Below are 8030 nucleotides of genomic sequence, written 5' to 3'. Positions count from 1 at the left end.
AGCCCATGGCAGGGGGTTGGAACTGGCTGATCCTTGAGGTCCCTTCCAGCCTTGACCATTCCGTGGTTCAGTGTGAGGGTGGTTAAAATCCTCCCCAAGGACCAGGGCTTGTGAAGGCAAAGCTGCTTCTATTTGCCTGTGGAGTGCCTCATCTGCTTGGTTCTGCTGGTCAGGTGGCCTGTGGCAGACCCCTACAGTAACATCACCTTCCCCTGGCTTCCCCTTAATCTTCACCCATGTGCTCTCAACCAGCTCATCGTACAGCTCCCTGAAGGGAGGTTGTAGCCAGGAGGGGGTTGGTCTGTTCTCCCAGGCACCCAGCACCAGAACAAGAGGACACAGTCTCAAGCTGTGCCAGGGGAAGTTTATGGTTGAGGTGCGGAGAAAGTTCTTCACCGAGCGAGTCGTTCGTCATTGGGATGTGCTGCCCAGGGAGGTGGTGGAGTCCCCATCCCTGGAGGGGTTCAAGAGGGGATTGGATGTGGCACTTGGTGCCATGGTCTGGCAGTCAGGAGGTGCTGGGTGAGAGGTTGGACTTGATGATCCTTGAGGTCTTTTCCAACCTTATTGATTCTATGATCCCTCCCCAGGTGGAGCTCCACTGATCACCAGAGCTGGGAGAGAAACAGGGCCTGGAGCAGCTGCTTTTTAGGCCAAAGCAACACAGGTGTGGTGGGTTTCGGCCATGCCTTTAAAATCAGCTGCAGATCTTGAGCAGAAAAGGAGAAAAAATAAACAAATCACTACTGGGTGTGAAAAGGAAAAGGAAAGATTATTCCAAAGTCATTGGATAAATGTCTGGGATCAGAGGAGCTGTACCACAGCAATTCTTCACATTTCACTTCCCTTCCCATTCCTCTTCTTTTCTCTTCTCTTCTGGTTTGCCTTGCTCAGGAGGAGATAACCTGCTTTGGCTGGCCTTGGATAAGACTAACCCCCTGCTTTCCCTCTCAACTCTTCTCCCTCTCTGGGACAAGGGGGTTTGGGGAGGCAGTGGAACAGCTTCCCTGGCCTCTGGCCAGGGGGGTTTCCTGTTGTTTGCTCGTTGTGAATATCTGTAAGTATTGTAACTCCTGGATATTTCCTACCTGTCCATTGCATGCCATCCTAGAGTGTAGTCTTGCTTGTAAGCACAGCTTCATTTGCTTCTGACTGAGTTGGTCTGGCAAAGTTAATGCTGGGGGGGGGGGGGGAACTTCAACCCAGCACAGCAGGGCTGTGGGGGTTGTGGATTTTGGTGGGGTGAGGCTTATCTTGGGGTTGGATTTTGGTTGCTTGGGGTTCTCTGTTGATGGTGGTTGGTTTTTCAGAAGGATCAGGGGCTTCCTGTGCAGTCTGCACATGCTGCAAACAGGAGCTGCAACACAAATCACATTCCCAGCAGGAACCTGACTCATCAGCTCCCCAGCAGTGCCCTGCTCAGCAAAGAGGCAAACCAGCCCCCACCTCCGAAACTGTGAACAGCTTCTGTGCTCTCTGCTATTATTTGCTGTGTGTTCAGTTCTGTGTATTCTCCAGCACCCTCAGATCCTGGGGTGTGAGCACTCTGTGTATGCTCCTAGCAGAAGCCAGGGGCACTGCTCTCGAAGCCCTGTGCATGCAGGCACCAGGGCAGGATGCTTTCAGAGCACTGCACCACATCTTTACTATCCGCTTTACGACCTGTTATCCATTGCCTTCCAACAAATGCAGCCTGCAAAGAGACTGCAAGTATGAAAAGCCTTTAAAGCATCATAAACACCATGGGGAGCACTGCTCTAAATTCCTTGATTCACAGAACCACAGAATCATCCAGGCAGGAAATGCCCTCCGAGATCATCCCTCGCAGCCAGTTCACCACTCCAAGGCTGTCACTGCACCATGTCCCCAGGCATCACATCCAGATGCCTTTTAGACACATCCAGGGGGGTAACTCCAGCTCCTCCCTGGGCAGCTGTGCCAGTGCCTTACAATGCTTCCTGTGAAAAAATTCTCCTAATGTCCAGCCTAACCCTTCCCTGGCACAGCTTGGGGCCATTCCCTCTCCTTCTGTCATTAGTTACTTGTGAGAAGAGCTCAGAGCCTACCGCTCTGCAGCCTCCTTTCAGGTAGCTGTAGAGAGTAATGAGGTCTCCCTTCAGCCTCCTTTTCTGCAGACTAAAGAGCCCCAGCTCCCTCAGCTGCTCCTCTCAGGCCTTGCTCTCCAGCCCCAGCTCAGTGCCCTTCTCTGTCCCGGCTCCAGCCCCTCGATGTCCTTCCTGTGCTGCGGTGCCCAGAGCTGAGCAGAGCGCAGGAGGTGCAGCCTCACCAGTGCTGAGTGCCGGGGGACAATCCCCTCCCTGCTCCTGCTGGACAGAATACTGCTGGCACAGCCCAGGATGCTGTTTTCCTCTGAAAGCTACTTACAATCTACTTTCTTCAGCACCTACGTTCCCTGCAGACACAGGAAGGGAGCAGCTCAGGTCCTAGGGCAGCAGTGTTGGACTACAGCATCTTCTTCACTCCTTGGAGAGCAGCACTGCAGAAACAGGCTGATGAGCAGGGGAGTCTGTCCACCGTCTGCAATGGACTCTGGTTTCCCTCTGGCAAGCTGCTCCACTGCAGCAGTGACTGGGAAAGAGAGCAGCCAGGACTGACAATTGCCAGTCTTGGTTAAAAACGACATAAGAAGCCAGGGTGTGAGGCAACATCCAAAGCAAACCACCCAGCTGTCCTTAAACATTGCCACTATGGAGACAGGCCTGGATAATGGTTTGCAGCTGCATTGGTAGACTGCCACCTTCCAGCAACAACTGCAGAACAGGAAGGCTCCAGACTCACCGAGGGATTCACCAGCAGCAGGCAGAGCTGGCTCCTCTCCTTCACCAGGAACTCTCACACACCCTGGGCATCGATTGGCTCTCCCAGGAACATTTCCAGGCAAAGCCAGAGCATCTGTCTCCTGCCTTCCACCTGCATAAGAGCAGCAGAACAGCTGGCAAGGGAGTCATAGGATGCACCCCAACAAATACACTGACGGCATTCAGCTTGCCTGCTGCTGCTGCCACTGCAGACACACAGGAGACCTGCCCGAGCCAGCCTCCAGCTGCAGAAAGGGGAGAGTTAAACCACAAACAGAATGTGGTACTCAGCTCATACCCCACTAAAATCCAAGCTGTTTCTCCAGCTCTGAAGTTGGATGTGTGTGAGCTCCACTACTGTTATCAGAGGAGCAGCAGCAACCAGCTCACTGCTCTGGAGAGCCAGGCGTGCAGTGCCTGGGCTGCGGCAGCCGGGAACGGAGACAGAGGCAGCGCTTCCATCTGCTGGCACATGCTCCAGCCAGCACAAGCAGATGCCAGGCCGGCTGCTGACAGCAACCCTCTCAGCACCTGGCTGTTCAGAGGTGGTTGCTCTCCTCCAGAGTTAACCCCCACAGCAGCCACCTCTGGCACTTGCCTTTAAATGACTTTTTCAGGGGTGATACAGGGAGCGCTAAAAATCGGCCTCTGAAAACTCTCCAGTCAAGACACAAAGTCCCATCAGGGATGAAAACTGCTCACTGCAGCAGGGCTTTTGTGCAGAGGGCACTCAGAGCCTGTCTCCTTGCAAACACTGCTGGGGAAATCCCTGTACTTTCACTGCCTTTACCCTGCCACTTAGCCTTCACTGGCAGCGAGAGCTCTCCTCACAGGAAGCTCAGTGCTCTCTGCCTTGCTCTGTGTTTGCAGCTGTCCTGTGCATTTCTCACCCCCCCAAAGCCAGTGTGACTGCAGTTTTGATAAGGGCTGCATTGATGACATCTCCTCACTGCCTTGGCTCTCCAAGCAGAGCTCCTCCTTGGTTCAGGCTGGCTGACCAGACACATTCCTAAGGACTGCAGCTGCAAAGGAACTGAAGTAGTTCCCTGCCTTTCATCTAACTGGAGGAAGCCTCAGACCTTGCTTTTACCAGACCACAGTTCCGAGCTTCTTAGAGGGGCACTGAGGGTGACTTCAGGAATGACTTTGAGAAACTTCTCCCACCCTTTAAATGCTTTTCATTTCTGACATGCAAAATGACTGCTGATGTACAGCAGCTCCCTCAGCCACTCACTGGTTAGAAGTATGCCACACATACCTAGAGCAGACAGCAAAGGCAGGTCTGACAAGCAGGGGATGAGCAGCTGAATGCTTTTGCCTTTACTGTGCTACAACTGTGTTGTGTTTCTTCTAATAACTGCTATTAAAGCAAGACAAGATGAAGGTGGCAGCTCTCCTTGGGCAGCTGCCTAGCACACAGCCTAGTGTGGAATGGCAAAGCTCTTTTGTTTCTCCTAATCAGATGCCCCTCTTGATGCTCCTTTGTGCTGTGCCTCTCTTGTAGCACAAAGTACTGTGTACAGAAGCATCATGCAGCACAGGCCCACAGGATGTTAGGGGCTGGAAGGGACCTCTGGAGAACAAGTCCAAGCCCCCTGCCAGAGCAGGACCAGAGAATCCAGCTCAGGTCACATAGAATAGAATAGAATAGAATAGAATAGAATAGAATAGAATAGAATAGAATAGAATAGAATAGAATAGAATAGACCAGGTTGGAAGAGACCTTCAAGATCATCGTGTCCACCCTATCATCCAACACCACCTAATCAACTAAACCATGGAACCAAGCATCCTGTCAAGCCTCGCCCTGAACACCCCCAGTGACGGCGACCCCACCACCTCCCCAGGCAGCCCATTCCAGTGGGCAATCACTCTCTCTGTGTAAAACTTCCTCCTAACCTCCAGCCTAAACCACCCCTGACACAGCCTGAGACTGTGTCCTCTTGTTCTGGTGCTGGTTGCCTGGGAGAAGAGACCAACCTCCGCCTCACTACAACCTCCCTTCAGGTAGTTGTAGAGAGCAATAAGGTCACCCCTGAGCCTCCTCTTCTCCAGGCTAAGCAACCCCAGCTCCCTCAGCCTCTCCTCACAGGGCTGTGTTCCAAACCCCTCACCAACTTTGTTGCCCTTCTCTGGACACCTTCCAGCAAGTCAACCTCCTTCCTAAACTGAGGGGCCCAGAACTGGACACAGGACTCAAGGTGTGGCCTAACCAGTGCAGTGTACAGGGGCAGAATGACCTCCCTGCTCCTGCTGGCCACACTGTTCCTGATGCAGGCCAGGATGCCATTGGCCCTCCTGGCTGCCTGGGCACACTGCAGGCTCATGTTCAGCCTACCATCAACCAGCACCCCCAGGTCCCTTTCTGCCTGGCTGCTCTCAGCCACTCTGACCCCAGCCTGTAGCACTGCCTGGGGTTGCTGTGGCCAATGTGCAGCACCTGGCACTTGGATGTGTTCAATCTCCTGCCCTTGGCCTCTGCCCATCTGCCCAGCCTGTCCAGGTCCCTCTGCAGAGCCTCTCCACCCTCCAGCAGATCAACTCCTGCCCCCAGCTTGGTGTCATCAGCAAATTTACTGCTGATGGACTCAATGCCCTCATCCAGATCATCAATGAAGATGTTAAAGAGCACAGGGCCCAGCACTGATCCCTGGGGCACACCACTGGTGCCTGGCTGCCAGCTGGCTGTGGCACCATTCACCACCACTCTCTGGGCTCAGCCTCCAGCCAGTTCCTAACCCATCGCAGTGTGCTCCCATCCAAGCCATGGGCTGACAGCTTGGCCAGGAGGTTGCTGTGGGGGACAGTGTCAAAGGCCTTGCTGAAGTCCAGGCAGACTCCATCCACAGCCTGCCCCACATCCACCAGGCAGTCACCTGGGCATGGAAGGACATCAGGTTGGTCAGGCAGGACCTGCCCTTCCTGAATCCATGCTGGCTGGGCCTGATCCCTTGGCCATCCTCTAAGTGCTGTGTGACTGCACTCAGGATGACTGTTCCATAACCTTGCCTGGCACTGAGGTCAGGCTGACAGGCCTGGAATTCCCTGGCTCATCCAACCAGCCCCTCTTGTGGCTGGGCACCACGTTGGCAGCTTCCAGTCCTCTGGGACCTCTCCAGTGAGCCAGGACTGCTGGAAAATGATGGAGAACAGCTTGGCAGCTCATCTGCCAGCTCTCTCAGCACCCTAGGATGGATCCCATCTGCTCCCATGGACCTGTGGGGATCCAAGCGGCTGAGGAGAGCTCCAATCTCCTGCTCATGGAACACAGTGAAACTATGCAGCTCCCTGGCTCCTTCTGCCAGCTCTGCAGCCCAGCTGTCTGGAAGACATTCTGTCCTGCTAGTAAAAATTGAGGCAAAGAAGGTGTTAAGTACCTCTGCCTTTTCCTCATCCTTTGTTACAACGTTCCCCTCCGTGTCCACCAAGGAGTGGAGGTTGTCCCTGCCCTCCTCTTGCTATTAATGTATTTATAGAAGGATTTTTGTTGTCCTTCACAGCAGAGGCCAGTCTAAGCTCCAAATGTGCTTTTGCCTCCCTAATTTTCTTCCTACAAGACCTAGCTACATCCTTAAACATTCCGTGGGTTGCCTCCCCTTCCTTCCAAAGATGATACACCCTCTTTTTGCCCCTTAGTTCCTTCAGAAGCTCATCACCCATCCAGGCTGTCTGCCCCGGGGCTCATCTTCCGGCACATTGGCACAGCCTGTTCTGAGCCTTCAAGAGTTCTTCCTTGAAGCAGGTCCAGCTCTCCTGGACCCCTTTGTTTCTAAGGGCTGTTTCCCAAGGAACCTTCTGAGTTAGTTCCTTGAGCAACCTGCAGTCTGCCCTCCGGCAGTCCAGAGTGGAGGTCTTCTTGCTGCCCCTCTTAGCTTGGCTGAGTACTGACAATTCAATTCTCTCCTGGTCCTTGCCCCCTAAACAGCCTCCAACCACCACATCCCCACCAGCCCTTCTCTGCTTGTATAAAGAAGGTCAAGCAGAGCCTTGCCCCTGGTAGGCTCACTCAGCACCTGGGATAAGAAGCTGTCCTCCATGCACTCTAAGAAGCTCCTGGACTGCCTCCTCTCTGCTGTGTTGAGATCCCAGCAGATGTCAGGCAGGTTGAAGTCACCCATGAGGACAAGGTCAGGTGATGCTGAGACAGCCTTAAGTTGCCTAAAAAATGCTTCATCCACTTTTTCTTCCTGGTTGGGTGGTCTATAACAGACTCCAAGCAGGATGCCTGCCCTGCTGGTCTTCCCTCTAATTCTCACCCATAGGCACTCAACCTGATGGTCCCTGATCTCCAGCTCAATGGCATCTAGTGCCTCCCTGATGGACAGGGCCACCCCTCCACCCCTTCTTCCCTGCCTGTCTTTTCTGAAGAGCCTGTAGCCATCAATTGCAGCACTCCAGCCATGTGAGTCATCCCACCACATCTCTGTGATGGCAACTGCATCATGACTTTCCTGCTGCAGCAAGGCTTCCAGCTCCTCTTGTTTGTTACCCATGCTTCGTGCACAGGAACACATCCAGACAGGGATGGAAAGGCTCCAGAGGAGACTCCACAACCTCTCTGGGCAGCCTGCTCCAGGGCTCTGGGACCCTCACAGTCAAGTTCTTCCTCATGCTGAGGTGGAACCTCCTGTGCTGGAGTTTCCATACATTGCCCCTTGTCCTATCACAGGGCACAGTAAGCAGAGCCTGTCCCTGTCCCTTCCTTCCTGACACCCAGCCCTCAGCTATTGATAGACATTGATCAGATCCCCTCTCAGTCTTCTCTCCAGACTAAACAGCCCCAGGGCTCTCAGCCTCTCCTCCCCAGGCAGTGCTGCAATCCCTTCAGCATCCTTGTAGCCCTCCTTTGGACTCTCTACAGCAGATCCCTGTCCCTCTGGAACTGGGGAGCCCAGAACTGGATGCAATACTCCAGGAGAGGTCTCAGCAGAGTAGAGGGGGAGGAGAACCTCCCTGGATCTGCTGGACACACTCTTCTCAATGCACCCCAGGATCCCATTGGCCCTCTTGGCCACAGGGCACATTGCTGTCCCATGCAGAACTTGTTGCCCACCAGCACTCCCAGGTCCTTCTCTTTCAACCAGAGCAGTGTGGAACTGGATCTTGCTGTGTGGGACTGCCACAGCTGCTCTACAGCCCATGTGGAGTTCAGGTGTGAGCAGCACTTGGAGCAGCTTGGTTCTGCCATTTATTTTTCCATGCACCTTGCAA

This window comes from Dryobates pubescens, chromosome 15 (assembly GCF_014839835.1).
Source record: "Dryobates pubescens isolate bDryPub1 chromosome 15, bDryPub1.pri, whole genome shotgun sequence".
NCBI lineage: Eukaryota > Metazoa > Chordata > Aves > Piciformes > Picidae > Dryobates > Dryobates pubescens.
Note: the sequence above shows the minus strand (reverse complement) of the source record.